At 33.0% G+C, this 16,023-nt stretch overlaps 1 pseudogene; it reads left to right on the forward strand.

The window, feature by feature from the left end:
• Positions 1-11,064: 11,064 nt before the first annotated feature.
• LOC140855226 (uncharacterized) lies at positions 11,065-14,707 on the forward strand (annotated as a pseudogene).
• The last annotated feature ends 1,316 nt before the right edge of the window (positions 14,708-16,023 follow it).

Genomic DNA, 16,023 nt, shown 5'->3' on the forward strand with positions numbered 1-16,023 from the left:
TCTACCCATGACTAATCCCTCATGCATAAACACTAATTTTAGATCTTAAAACTAAATTTTCAGATCTAAATTCTTTGCATGAAAAATATGTTTTGATCTTGAAATAATTTCAGATCATACATACAAATATATATTATATACATGAATAAGTTTAGATCATAGAAATAAATTTCAGCCCTAAACATGCTTTCATATATCATATATACGAATCTAAATAGATCTCAAAACTCTTTTCAGATCTAAACAACAAAACATATATCATATATATGCTTAAAAATTAGATCTAAAATTTTATTTAATTAAAAATTTTAACATCATTCTAGGACAACCATTCAGCATAACAAGTTATGCCAGGACAACTTTATGTTAGAACGACATCAAAAACTTTTAGATCTGAATTTTTTCTCTACAGATTTCAAATCTAAATCCTTATCTCATGCATATGATATGGCTCTGATATCACTGTTGGAGTTTCATGATTTCATGCATGTAAAAATTTTTCAAAACGAGTATGCAGTGAAATTTAAAAATTTTAGATTAAATCTAATTTAATCTAAGCATGCATAAGATCAAATCTTAAAATCATAAATAGGATCATCATATATGAGATAGGATTTAGATATAAAAATTAAATAGAATAAAATAAATAGAGAATATATCTTGGCACGGATCAATCTTCACCATGAACTGATGATCATGGATATCTTCCGAAGGTCTCTTGTAGCCGTACAAGTGTCTGGTCTCTACGAATATCCATACAAGACTCTGATATGATCAAAAACTTTTTGATCTCACTGAAGTACTAGCTCCTTTATAGAGATCGCATCTTGACGGTTAAAAATCTTCTATTCTCTCAAGACAATCTTGGAGAAGAAGAAGAAGTAGGAGGATATTGATCTCTATGCTAGAGATGGTGAGAAGAACCCTTTCTTCTCTTTTTTTTCTAAAATTCATGCATCAAATCTCTACAATAGAGATGTAAAAATTTTTATCCAACTTTTGGATAAATAGAAGAGGAGAAACTCATGTCCAAACATGGACAAAAGAGAGAGAGGAGAGTCTCCAACAACCAACCTTAGGTTGTTGGTAAGAAAGAAGGAATATCACCTCACCTATCTCACGCCATGAAGCACCATGCCATCCTATTCTCTCCCTTGATTTTTCACACAGATATCTCCTCTCCTTTTGGCATCAAAGCCTAATCCCTATCAGGTCTTTCACACCCCAAATAATCCCACGTTTAAATAAGAGAAGTGATAAGGTGTTTGGATAGGAAGTAAGAGTCCAAACCTCTTAAGACTCTACCATAATTCATGCCACCCACCCTTCTTTTGTTTGTGCCCAGATATCACACGAAAGAAGGAGTTTTTGAAAGCTTCTTACATGCTAAAACCTCATGCAAAAATAAAGGGATGTGGCATCCATAAATCTGGTTGACGTGGGCTTGCTTTATGGTGCATGAAAGGAGGAGTTTTAAGAACATGGGACTCTTCTTTAGGTGGTTGAATTAAATCAATTAAAACTCTAACCAATCTTAATCATTTTAAGATTTGATTAGATCCAAATAGATGAAAATTCAAATGTGATTTGGAGCCCAAATTATTTAGATTAAAAGTCACATAATTAGAGGAGGAGTCTTAGTCCTTTTGGACTCTCTCTTGGTATTTGAGTCAAACTTAATTTAATCCTAATCTAATTAGGATTTGGTGCATCCAAGAAAATAAGAATTTCTAGTCTAAATAGAAACTCAAACAATCTTATTTAGATCCTAGTCTAATTAAAAATTAAGTCAAACTCAAATCTTAATTCAATTAGAAATCATTCTCCAATGCAATTTGATTATCTCATAATCCAATTAGGTTTGATCAAATCAAATCCATGTCAAATCAAATTAAATCTAATTTAATAAGACTTGATGCAAGCTCCATAGCTCAATCAAATTGAGCCAATTAGCAATCTAATTGCTAATTAATTCTCCTGTAACTCACTAACTCTTTAGCGAGTTACTTAATGTAACTTTTGCATTAGATCAATCATCAATCAAATTGATAATCAAATCCTATCATGATTTATAATCATAATTTAACCATCTGATCAGTTAAAAACTTCTTTGTGTGTGACCCCATAGGTTCTATTCTGTCTGGTAGTGAGATATATTATGATCCCTATCATAATATCATTGAAACTCTTTTTAATAGGTTGAAACTATTCCAACTCTACCTACCAAAGATCATCGATTATCAAGATGATATTCGTGGATCTCATAATCCATTAGTAACACCTAGCAGTATGTAGTGACAACCTAGCAGAATAAAAGGTGATGAATATCTAGATATAGTTAACGTATGATACAGTACCTTTATCGTGAGTTCCGATCAGATGTCAGGTCATGGATGAATCATCAAACCTCATCATCGGTCATATGATAGATTCAATCAGCTCGAGTCTATGTATGATCCTTATGAAAACTCTTTTTCATTAACCATACTGCTATGACCATAGACTTAAAGATTTAGCTTCATAAATTTCATAGGACTATTTCCTTCTGCTAGGATCAATATATCCCATCTAAGTGTACACCCTACTCCTATAGTGGACCAACTGTCGCCGACATCTATTACAAGGGCTCATTGAGATCCATATTTATGTGTCAGTCAAACTCCAGCAGTCTCACTGCGAGTAGCTGTAGCACTGCAGGTCAAAAGATCGGTCATATAACTACAGCATCGAGAAAGTCACTAACGAGTGAGAGAACATCTATGTGACTTCTCGTGTGGGTTACGCTCATTGCTAGTTGTTCTCTAACAACCACCTGCACTCTCGCTTTAATATTTCTATACCGCAGACTCGAGATTTATCTGTCTGAAAGAAGCGATCCGTGTACTGATCTATCTAGATCAATCAGCATCTCCATGATGATCCTATGATCAGGAGTAATTTAGGAAGTAACCATCAATGACACACATCTCAAATTCTCAACTCTTTGAGAATATATGTCATTATCTTATTAATCTTTTGGATGATTCATGGATACATAAAATATGAATGATAATATAAATATCTATAAAGTATAAAATCATGTTCTAAAGATATGATATGCATCAGTCAAGGTTGGCTTTTGGAGCATACATTCAACAGAATGTTGTCTAATAAGCTTAGTTCCTTTTGCCCTCTTTTTTCTTTTAGATTCAAGTTTGTTCCATTATTTTTGGTAGTCTTCAAGCTAGCTTTTTTAATTAGCAAAGTGCAAAGCTAGAATATCTATTATCAATAAGCTATTTATATGATAAAAGAGAAATTCTTGTGCATGCATGCTTAGTTTGAGATTGAATGCCTTTCTTTTTATATATATGCTTAACTTGGCATGATCAACTCACAGTCGTGTTTAAATCGATTGGCTTCAGTAGCCTGCTTGATTGTCTTGCATGCTGTATTTGTTTTAAAAATGGAGAGATGGGAACTTAGGGAATCGAGCTTTGGGCGTCTGTGCAAAAGGCCAGCATGATCTCTAAAATTCAGTATATTTGCTTGGATGAGAAGGTCTTTGTGTACTGCATGCGGTGCAATAAATTTGATATGGAGCGCACCACTTAATTACTTTAAAGCACATAGCATACTTAATGATAGGACATACATTTAATGCCATCTAGCTTTTTCTTTCTCAAATTTTTATTAAAGAAAATATCCTTTCTTTTATTCAATAAAAAAGGAACAGTATTATTATTTTTTAATATCTTGTATGACTTTTTATAAATATATATGATATTCTGAACCATATATATGATTTTCTATATATTTATGATATCTTGAATAATATATATGACTTTTTGATGTCCTGTATGGCTTTCTATGAATATATGTGACATTCTGAATAATATATATGACATTCTGTAAATACATATGACATCTTCAATAATATAAATTGCTTTCTAACATCTTATATGACTTTCTATGAGTATATATGATATTTTGAATAATATATATAATTTTTTGTGTATATATATATGACGTTCTAAACAATATATATGGCTTTTTAACTCTTTATATAATATTTTGTGAATATATATGACATCCCGAATAATATATATGACTTTCTATGAATATATATGACTTTTCAAATAATATATATAACTTCTTGATATCATATAAGGTATTAAAAAGTTATATATATTGTTCAAGATGTCATATATACTCATAGAAAGTCATGTATATTATTCGAGATATCATATATATTTATAAGAAGTCATATAAAGTATTAAAAAGCAATATATGTTATTCAGAATGTCATGTATATTATTTAGGATGTCATATATACTTACAAAAAGTCATATAAGGTATTAGGAAGCCATATATATTGTTTAGAATGTCATATATATTATTCAAAATATCATATATACTCATAAAAAATTATATAAGATGTTAGAAAGCCATATATATTATTCAGAATGTCATATATATTGTTCAAAATATCATATACATTCATAAAAAATCATACAAGATATCAAAAAGTTATATATATTATTTAGGATATCATAAATATATAAAAAATTATATATATAGTTCAAGATATCATATATATTCACAAAAAATCATCCAAGACATTAGGAAGTAATAATATTATTTTTTTTGTTATACAGAGGAAAGGATATTTTTGTTACTGAAAATTAGAAAAAAAAATACTGAGCGGCATTAAATATTCATCCTATCTAAATGTGCTACGTGCCTCAATATTATTAGATGGTGTACTACTATCACACCGCATGTGGTGCACAAAGAATTACCCTTGCTTGGATTGAAAAGAGGTGGTTCTGCTTTCCTCTTCTTTTATTCCCCTTAAATTGCAGCTTGGGTCGGTGCCACATTTATCAGCCCACTAGACCTTTCTTTGGTTTTGTTTTGACTACTGGAAGTCACCATCCATCCAGTCATCACTGCTATCACTACTACCATCTCCTCCCCTATCCGAGCTGCCATGGCCACCCGCTCCTACATCACCAGATCCGAACCATCCAAGCTAAGATATGGGAGATTTCATGCCTGAGCATCATAGATTTGCAGTCCAAAATACTTAAGCTATTGAGTGAAGAACCGGCCTGGACTTATATACATATGGGATAACCTTTTATCGGCCAATGTAGGACTATGACAATCTTCTCTGCCTAACCTTATGATATCCCCATCAAGAATTGGCTCCTATTCGAAAGATGGTGCTACATTAGGCTAGGCTTTGATATCTCTTATCATGGACTTACGATTAAAAAAACTCAAGTTATTGGGTGGTGGATCAGCCTAAGCTTATAAAATCACATGCCAATGTGGGACTATGATTGGTGGCTGAAGGAATAGAAGGGGTAGACCTGGGAGTTCGATATGTTAAGGATTCTAATTTACATTTTTTTTCATTATATCTTTATATATGAAAAAATTATATAATAAAAAGGTTGGATTGGGTTGAGTTAAAAAATAATAAACATGAGCTTTATCCAAAATTTGTCTGGCTTGAGGATGTAGGTCCAACTTGATCCAATATGATTTGAAAATTTCAGCCCGAGTCCACTAAAAAAATTCGATGGGTTGAGTTGACCCAAATTTGTCTTTTTTAGTTTGCTAAAATCAAACTTAGATCACCAAGTTTCCAAATCAAGAAAGTCTTTGTGCACCGCATACGGTGCAATAAAATTGACATAGAGTGCACCACTCAATTATCTTGAAGCACATAGCATTTGGGACAGATATTTAATGCTGCTTAACTTTTTTTTGCTAATTTTTAGATAATAAAAATATTCTTTCCTCCATAGAATAAAAAAAAATAGTATTATTATTTTTTAATATCTTGTATGATTTTTTTTGAATATATATGATATCTTGAACTATATATATAATTTTTTATATATTTATAATATTTTAAATAATATATATGACTTTCTGATATCTTGTATGACTTTCTGTAAATATATATGACATCTTAAATAATATATATGACTTCTTATGAATATACATAACATCCTAAATAATATATATAGCTTTCTAATATCTTATATATTTTTTTATGAATATCTACGATATTTTAAATAATATATAAAGCTTTCTAATATCTTATATGACTTTCTATGAATATATATGACATGTTAAATAATATATATGACTTTCTGTGAATATATATAACATTCTAAATAATATATATAATTTTTTTTATACTTTATATTATTTTTTATTGTTCATACAAGATATTAAAAAGTCTTATATATTATTCAGAATATCATATATATTCATAAAAAATAATATAAGATGTTAGAAAATCATATATATTGTTCAAAATATCATATAGATTCACAGAAAGTCATATAACATGTTAGAAAGCCATATGTATTATTCAAAATATTATATATATTCATAAAAAGTCATATATATTATTCAGGATGTCATATATATTTATAAAAAATCATATAAGATGTTAGAAAGTTATATATATTGTTTAAAATATCATATATATTATTCAGAATGTTATAAAGATATAAAAAGTCATGTATATCATTTAAGACGTCGTATATAATCATATAAAGTCATAAAAGATATTAAGAAGTAATAATACTGTTCTTTTTTTATTCTATGGAAAGAAGGATATTTTTGTCACTGAAAATTGGAGAAAGAAAAAAGCTGAGCAACATTAAATGCTTGTCTCATCTAAGTGTGCTACGTGCCCCAATATTATTGGATGGTATGCTTTTATTGCACCACATATGGTGCACAAAGAATTACTCTTCCAATTCATATATGTGCCCCTTTTACAAGTATCACCACCCTCTACTCCCATCTAGCCGTACCCAAAACCCCCCATTGAAAATCTTAAACATAGCAGGAAATCCAATGGAGGAAGAGTCTAGATATGTGCCCAACCACCGTGGAGCTCCATCTTTTTGGACGAGCTCGACCTCTTTCTAATGGAGAGAGGCTATCTCTCCAAGTTCTCTTATTCCTCCCATGAATCATCTTTCCTGGTCTTGCTTCATAACTATTCTTTTTAGTGCTTCTCTAATTTGTTGAGCTTGACAACAATCTCCTAATTAGGTGGTTTTGAAGTTGGTATGAACATTAATTTGGTTAAATTTTGATGAGAATTTGATGCTTCTTTGATAAAGTATTAGGTTTTGGGCATATAATATATATATGGAGCTTGCCTATGAGTATAGGTTGGAAACCATTGGTTTGATGTTAGTAGAGAATTGCTTTTTGATTTTGCATCCTAGTTGTTGGGTTGGTGATTTGTAATGAAAATCTTTCAATAGCAAGCTGAACTAGGAGGGTGTTTGCAGGTTCCTTTGAGAGAGTTTACTAGACATTTTGTCTGGGTGTGCATAATTCTTATAAAGGTAGTTAAAATGAAGAAGTGCAATTGAAGTATTATGTGATCATAGGTACTTATGACGTTGAAGGGAAAATTTTATAGGACAGCTATATAATAAGCTATTCTTTATGGTACAGAATGCTGCACAATTAAAAATAACATACACACAAGATGATTGTGAGATCGAAATAAGACTACTAAGATGATAATATAAGAAAATATAGAATAAGAAAAAGGGATGTCAATAGATCAGGTATGGCTATCTCTCCAGATTCTCCCATGCCTCCCACAAATCATCTTTCCTAGTCTTGTTTCATTACCATTCATTTTAAAGCTTCCCTAATTTGTTGAGTTTGACAATAATCTCTCAAATTTGGCGGCTTAGAGGTTGGTATGAATGTTACTTTGGTTAAGTTTTGATGAGAATGTGATGCTTCTTTGATAAATCATTAGGTTTTGGGTATGTAGTATATTTATGGAGCTTGCCTATGAGTGTCTGTTGGAAGTTATAGGTTTGATGTTAGTAAAGATATGATTTTGGATCCTAGTTACTGGGTTAGTAACTTGAAATGCAAGTTTTTTAATAGTAGCTTGAACTATGAGGGCGCTTGCAGGTTCCTTTGAGAGAGTCTACTAGACATTTTGTCTAGGTGTGGATAATTCTTATAAGGGTAGTTAGAATAGAGAAGTGCAAATGGAATATTATATGATCATAGGTAAGTTGAATAGGAAATTCTATAGGATAGTTATATAACAACCTATTCTTTATGATACAGCATGTTGGAGAGTTAGAAAACAATGTGTACATGAGATGAGTATAGTTGAAATAAGAATATTAAGATGGATGTGTGGTAATATGAGAAAATATTAAATAAGAAATTGGGATAGCAATAGTCGGGTTGGGTGAAGTGACAAAAATCAATTTTTTACATGTAAATCATTTTTTTTTTTGTCTTGGGGAGGAGATTTGTAAAGAGATATATACATTCGCATTGGGTATAGGGTGAGTTTTATCATTATTCATATCCGTCCCGAATCTATTGCGGGTTGGATAAAACCTGTCCCATTTAGATTAGATTGAGTCGTGTACTCATGGGGTAGAATAAATTACCATCCCTAATAAAAAAATAAGTTCATTCATAAAAAAATAATGGTGGTACCATTTGAGGATAAATTAAGCAGACATTTTAGATAGTTTAGGCATGTATAACGTAGACCGAGAAGGATATACCAGTGTAAAGGAGTATTTTCATACATATAGAAGGAAAGAGAGGTAGAGGTTGATTGAAAATCACGTGGGATGTACTAGTAAGGAAGGACCTAATATTACTATATCTTTTAAAAAGTATGGCCATAAACTGAGTGAAATGGAGGAAAAAGTGTCGATATTCTATTTTCAAGAAAAAAAAATATTGAGCATTTTCGGATACTCAATGTGCTAGAGGCAATGGCAATATTAGCTAGTCAGTAGGTGTCTTTGTTAGTAGTTCAATATAGAAAAGAAATGAATGGTTCGATGCTCTCTTCTTTCAATTATTTTCTTCTGATACATCGATTGATTAAGAAAAACAACTGCTGAGCTGATGTACTTCACTGAACATGCTGATTTCATACATGGGTTAACATGGTAGATGGTCTAATTCCAATCTATTTATGATCATCCGCAAATTTATGTCTTCCAATGGTAGAGATCTATCTTTTACTTGACCATTTGAATTTAAGACCATGACAAATTAATAAAGATCAATAAATAAGTCAATATACTCTGATTATCTGTAGCCAAGTCAACAAAAGGTACTGATGCATGGGATGGCATCCAAAGGTCTATAATCTTTAATGAATGCGTTGGTCATGTTGATTATGAAGAGCTATGCTGCATTAGTCGTCTGCTTTGGATTTTCTCAATGCTCTGGTGGATCAAATATTTTCTTTCACATTGCATTTTGATGGTACAAATTTTGATTGTTTTGAGATTAAAGCATGTCCGTTGGATAGGCTGCTGCACAAAGTGCTTCCATCATAAATTGTGAATCAAGTGTTCCGGCAAGTTTCGTATACTCATAAAATGTTTGTTTGTTTCACTACTTCATGTATGCAAATGTCTTATAATTAAACTTTTCCGCTTCAAAATTCCTTCTGACGTCCATTCTGCACTTAACCAAAAAAAATGTCTCATTAACAAGTTTTTGTAATTCTCACAACTGTTCTGTTTGCTTTCGATGGAATAAATGATTTATCTATTTTCTTCTCAGCATGAATGCATAGTTATTTCTAGTATGAGGATGCCATTGTTTTTGTGAAGTGAAACGAATCTATTTATATCAGCATCTTTTGTGAAGTCTAATGAGTCATTCTTGGCAATCCCACATAAATATATCAGGTATAGCTAAATTGGATGAAACATTAAGAGCCATCAAGCAATCTTTCAGCTCGTTTGTTGCCATGCTTGTTGGTATCTCTGTATTTAGATAGCACAGGTGACTCACAACAGATAAAGAGGCCATTAACAGATGATATCTGGAAATAAATAGCAGAAATCACCATATCATGAGCCCATGCACACGTCAGCCTATAATTTTAATAGAACACTTAACATTAGACATAAGTTCAATAAAGTATGTAGACACACACACACACACATAAAAGGAACAAAGAAAAAAGAACAAAAAAGAAAAGTCCTGCACTCCCTATACTAGCAGAGCTCAGTGGACTTGATTTGGATAATCTACTGACTCTTGTCATGGTCTGCAGATAAGTCCAGAAAAAGCTGAGAAGGACATCAAGCAGGAGGTCGGCCTCTGTCTTTGGAATAGTCCAAATTAAAGACAGAATAGTCCAAATTGATGTCTATTCCGACCACAGTGAGTGGGAAGGTCAGTCTCTGATTGCTATTTGAAGTACTCTGTATAAAAAGCAATATCATGTTTAAAACAAGCTCATGTTTGCTTAAGATAATCATTTATGAAAAAGGACATTTTTCATAAAAAAACATTGGACTTCAGTTCATTACAGGAGATGTGGATTCCTTCTTTGGAGGGAAGATAATAGGCCAACAGAAACAAGCAATGGAAAGATGATTCATGTAAGCAGATGCAGATAACTAATGAAATGGTGGATCGAAGAAGCTGATGTTTAGGATGCATGATCCTCTGAAAGTTCTTTTTGTCTATGTAATGCATTTTAGTTTACATTACAAGTGTCTTTGACCTACTTCATTATTGAAGGGCCTACGGAGTGGTGGCAAAGGTCACACAGGACCACTGAACACTATCTAGTATAATTAAGCAATTGGACTTGATGGACGCTGACCTGGACTCAATCCATGGAAATGTCGACTTCAGGGCCCAGCGTGACACCCCAATCCAGGACATAGCACAGATCTTAAAGCCTAAACCAAAAAAAGTGAAAAATGATCAAAATCCACTAGGAACTAGAGATTTAATGGAACTCTAAATCCTCCCCATTAGAGGTCCATTTAAAGGCCTCAATCCCTTAGTTTCTCCTCACAAAAAATCACCATCTAATTATTCTCCCCTCAATCTTTTATAGGTTCTAAGCTGGGGTTTTTGCCACATTACTTGCCGAAAAATCCTTGAAATTGCTGATTTTCGATATCCCTTGTTTTATTCGTGACTTGTTCTTGATTTTTTGGTGCTGTTTGCTACCGCTGATCACTAGATTGGGTCGTGATCACACCACCGTGGTCTGCCCTTCTGGCCATGGGAACCACAGGCTGGCTGGGGAACTTCCTCATGTCGAGAACTAAGGGGATCAAAGGATCCCCTGTTCCGTGAAGAAAGAAGGAATGGGGGAGACATGAGTCCCTGTTCCATCAAGAAAAAAAAGAAAAAAAAAGAAAAGAAAAGAGAGAGAGAGAGAGTTTCTCTCTTTTCCTCCTCTCTTCGCTCTTGACTTACGTTCCCCACCTTCTCTCTCTCTTTCTCTCTAGTATTCTCTCTCTAGCCTTTTTTTCTCTCTTGTTTGTCTTATTTGATCTTTTTCTCTTTTTCTTTCTAGAGGGCACTTGATCCTAAAGCTTCTCTATTGTAAGTCATATTGTTTTCGATACAAAGGTTCTGAACCATGACCGTCAGATAGCATACCAGCCTCCATCCAAGTCTTTGTTAGATCCTAGTAGATTTGGACATCCTTAATATGATTCATCTGGATTTTTCAGGATTTCTTAATTTATTAAGACTTTTAAGTCATTGATAATAAAATTAATTAATTATTAATGACATTGAATAGATGAAGTTGATCTATCTAATTGAAGTCAGATTTTGAAGCGTGATAAGGTAAGCAACTTAATGCTTCAAGTATACTTTTGAATGATCCTTTGAGAATTATAATTAGTTATTTTATTTGATTTATACTCTTTATTTTTAGTTTAATAAATGGGTCAAGCATGTATTATTTTGTTCTTGAAAATAATTTATTTTATACCTATGATTTGCTTTAAGAAATAGAAGTGGAAAATTCGATCGGAAAACTTATGAAATTATTTTTACATATATGCTCTTAGTATGGATATGATGTGGCCCCATTAATGGGGATCATATGTTGAATCTGTCAACTTACAATCTGAGAAACTAATTTCGACACCGAGCCATTGGTGATTAGAATAGTGGTATCTGTTATCTGATACTTTGTGCAACGTATTTCTATTATCAGATCCATGCCACTATGTTATGTGGCTGTAGCTTGATGTTGAGTTCAATATCAGTATATGAAAATAACTATTTTCAAAAAAATATGTGTTGTTTGAGATTTGCTCTTTTTAGTTAATATTATATGATTTATTTTTCTCAGCATGCTTAGATCCATTTCAATGTGTTATGTTGCTTACTAGGCTAGTATAGCTCATTATTTTTTTTCAGACCATAAATCATGATTACTCAAAATGTGGGAGAGTGTGCTAGATCATTTGGAGATATTTAAATTTTTTAGATTTTTAGTTTAGTTTGATTTAGTTTGGATATTTTATTTGGATGGGACATTATGATTTATGTTGCTCAAAGATATTTGTTATGGAAAAGGATTTAATTAATTTTTTTAGATTGATTTTAAGAATTAAAAGCTTATTATTATTATTTTAAAATTTTATGACTTGATCTGTAGCCTTGCATGCTTGTATAGCCTAGTCTGTAGGTCTGCAGCATTTGTCATATGCTCAGTTCGGGCCATGATAGATTTAGTGGTATCAAAGCTTAGGATTAAGATCATTAGGGATTGTGACAAGAAATAATGGTATGTTATAGGATTCTATAGTTTGTTGGAAAGGTTGAGAGTTGGGTAGAAACTAGGCAATGAGATGTCTCTACTTACTTTCTTGTTAATGCTTTTGTTTTATTTTATTTGAATGTAGTTTATAATGTTTGTTCTATTAAACCAAAATGTCACCTTAACATGTTCAAAGATGAAGTATTAATGAGATGGTTGGGGGGCTCTTAGGATGGAGTCCCTACTAATCGAATAGCTGAGGTACCACTAAGTCAAGAACATCAAAATGTTGCCCTTGATCGTCAAGAAGTGAGGCCTGATCAACTATCAATAGTAAATCAGCTGATTGTGGGTCAGCCAACGGTCATACAAGGAAATGTAGTTGGAAATGAAGCATGAGTTCTTGAACTAATTAAGGAGGTGGTGAGATTGATACATCAATAGAGGTAGCAACCTCAACAGCCTCTAGACCTAGAGCAGCTTCATGTTGGTGGTCCAGTTGAGCATAGAAGGGGCATATCAAAATTTAGAAAAATGGCTCCTCCAGCGTTTAAAGGTACTACAAATCTTCATGAGGCTGAGGCCTAGATAGATGAGATGGAGAAAGCCTTCAGGGTAATGAAATGTATTGATAAAAAAAAGGTTAGATTTGCTACCTATATGCTTCAAGATGGAGCCTATCATTGGTGAAAGTTTGTAGAAAGCACATTGGCAAATGATCATGAGCTAGTTACTTGGCAAAGGTTCCGCATTGTTTTCTATTCTAAGTATTTGCATTCCAGCCAATTAAGGGTGTTAGAGAGAAAATTTCTTCATCTATCAGGATAGTATGACTGTGGATGAGTATGAAGTTGAGTTTGATAAATTATCCCAATTCACTCCCACCCTTGTCATGGATGCTGCATCTAGAATGAGGAGATTTGAAGAGGGGTTGAAGCCACATATACGTCGAGGTCTGGCTATAGTACACTCAATAAATTATGATGATTTAGTTGATAGGGCCGAGAATATGGAGATTATCTAGAAGGAAACCTATGATGCTAAGGAGGCAAGCAAAGGAAGAGGAGTAGATATATTAATGCCCAGAATTTTGATGGGTCTACAAAATCTCATGCTAAATCTTGACATTTACGGAAGCAAGATCTCATAAAAAAATGACTAAGCAAGACAAGCCTAAGTGCAAAGCATGTAGTGGTGTTCATAAGACAGAAAACTATAGACGAATAATTGGAGCTTGTTTCAAATGTGGCCAGTAAGGCCATAAGATAGCAGAGTGCTCTCAAATTCTTCACAAGTCCCAATCAGTTCATAAACCCCAAGCCATGAGGACCCAAGTGGTGCAAGCTCCTATTCTTCCAATCCCTACTGCTCCAACTCATCAACTCAGAATTTTTCTTCAAGGCAACAAAAGGGTAAAAAACCACACACTTAGAGCCGCATTTATGCATTACTCAACAAGATGATCAGGCATCCAACACCATGGTATCAAGTATACTATTAATCCTCACTTGTTTATGCTCATGTGTTATTTGATTCTAGTACTGCATACTCTTTTGTGACTTCTATATTTGCGCAAAAGCATAACATGCCCTGTGTGCCATTGGAGTCTGATTGGTATGTTAGCACCCCTGTCGAGGGTGAGATGATCTCCAATCAAATCTGCAAGTCTTATTCAATTCAGATAAAGGGCAGAGAATTGATTGTAGATTTGATAGTCATTGATATCTATGATTTCGGTATAATTTTGGGTATAGATTAGTTGGCATCACATTTTGTGACTATTGATTGCCATGAGAAAAGAGTGAATTTCTAAATTCTTGATGATATAGGTTTTAGTTTTATTGGTCGTGGTACCTACACTTCCCCTCTAGTTATTTCTGCTTGCAAATTTCATGACTACTCAGGAAAGGGTGTATGGTATATCTAGCTACAATGTCAGATACTAAACAAAAGGAATAGAAACTTGAAGATATTTCTGTGGCAAATAAATATCCTGATATCTTTCCAGAAGATCATCATGGGTTACCTCCAGATAGGAAAGTTGAGTTTGCAATCGAGTTGATTCTTGATACAACACCAATGTCCAAAGCTCCAGATATAATGGTTCCTGCTGAAATGAAGGAATTGAAGGAGCAAGTATAGGATCTTCTTGATAAAGGCTTCATCATACCTAGCATTTTCCCATGGGGAGCTCCAGTATTGTTTGTAAAGAAGAAGAATGACAGTATGAGGTTGTGTATTGATTATCGAAAGATAAACAAAATAATAATAAAGAATAACTATCCACTATCGAGGATCGATGATCTGTTTAATCAGTTAAAGGGTGCTCAGGTATTCTCCAAGATTGATCTTCATTTTGGATACCATCAATTGAAGATAAAGGCTGAGGATGTGCCCAGACTGCTTTTCATATGCGATATAGACAATTCTTAGTCATGCCTTTTGGGTTGACGAATGCTCCAACAGCTTTTATGGACCTGATGAATAGATTATTAAGGCCCTTTTTAGATAAATTTATGGTTGTCTTCATTGATGATATCTTGATTTACTCTAGAAGCCAAGCCGAGCATGAGCAACACTTAAGACTTGTTCTAGAAACTTTGAGACAAAAGCAATTATATAGTAAATTGAAGAAAATTGAGTTTTGGTTGAACAATGTAATATTCTTAGGGCATGTAGTGTCTAAAGAAGGTATTTATATAGGTCCAAAGAAGGTGGAGGCGGTAGTGAACTGGAACTGGCCAAACAGCATCTCTGAGATTCATAGTTTTTTAAGGTTAGCTGGATTTTATAGATGATTTGTCAAGGGTTTTTCTTGTATTATTGCACTTTGACTTGATTAACTTGTAAAGGAGTTAAATTTGAATGATCAGATGAATGTGAAAAGAGCTTTCAGAAGCTGAAGCAGCATTTAGTAACAGCCCCTATTCTTACCCTTCCTTCAAGTGGTGGAGGTTTCACTATTTATAGTGATGCCTCAAAGAAGGGATTGAGTTGTGTACTAATGTAGAATGATAAGATAATTGCTTATGTCTCTCAATAACTGAAGCCTTATGAGGAAAACTATCCTACTCATGATCTTGAATTGGTAGCTATCGTATTTGCATTAAAAATTTGGAGACATTATTTGTATGGTGAAACTTGTGAAATATATACTGATCATAAAAGTCTAAAATATCTTTTCACTCAAAAAGAACTCAACATGAGACAAAGAAGATGGTTAGAATTGCTTAAAAAAATGATTTATCCATATAATACCATTCGAGAAAAGCTAATGTATTGGCACTAAGTAGAAAATCTTTAGATTGTATAGCCTCTTTATTCACCTCTCAGAGAAGCATTTTGGAAGATTTGAGGAGAGCGGAAATTGAAGTTCGTTTGTATAATCCTAATGTACAGTTGGCTAACCTACATGTCTAACCTACTTTAATACATAGAATCAAAGTCGCATAAGTAGA

The sequence above is a fragment of the Elaeis guineensis genome, chromosome 2, assembly GCF_000442705.2.
Source record: "Elaeis guineensis isolate ETL-2024a chromosome 2, EG11, whole genome shotgun sequence".
Classification (NCBI taxonomy): Eukaryota; Viridiplantae; Streptophyta; class Magnoliopsida; order Arecales; family Arecaceae; genus Elaeis; species Elaeis guineensis.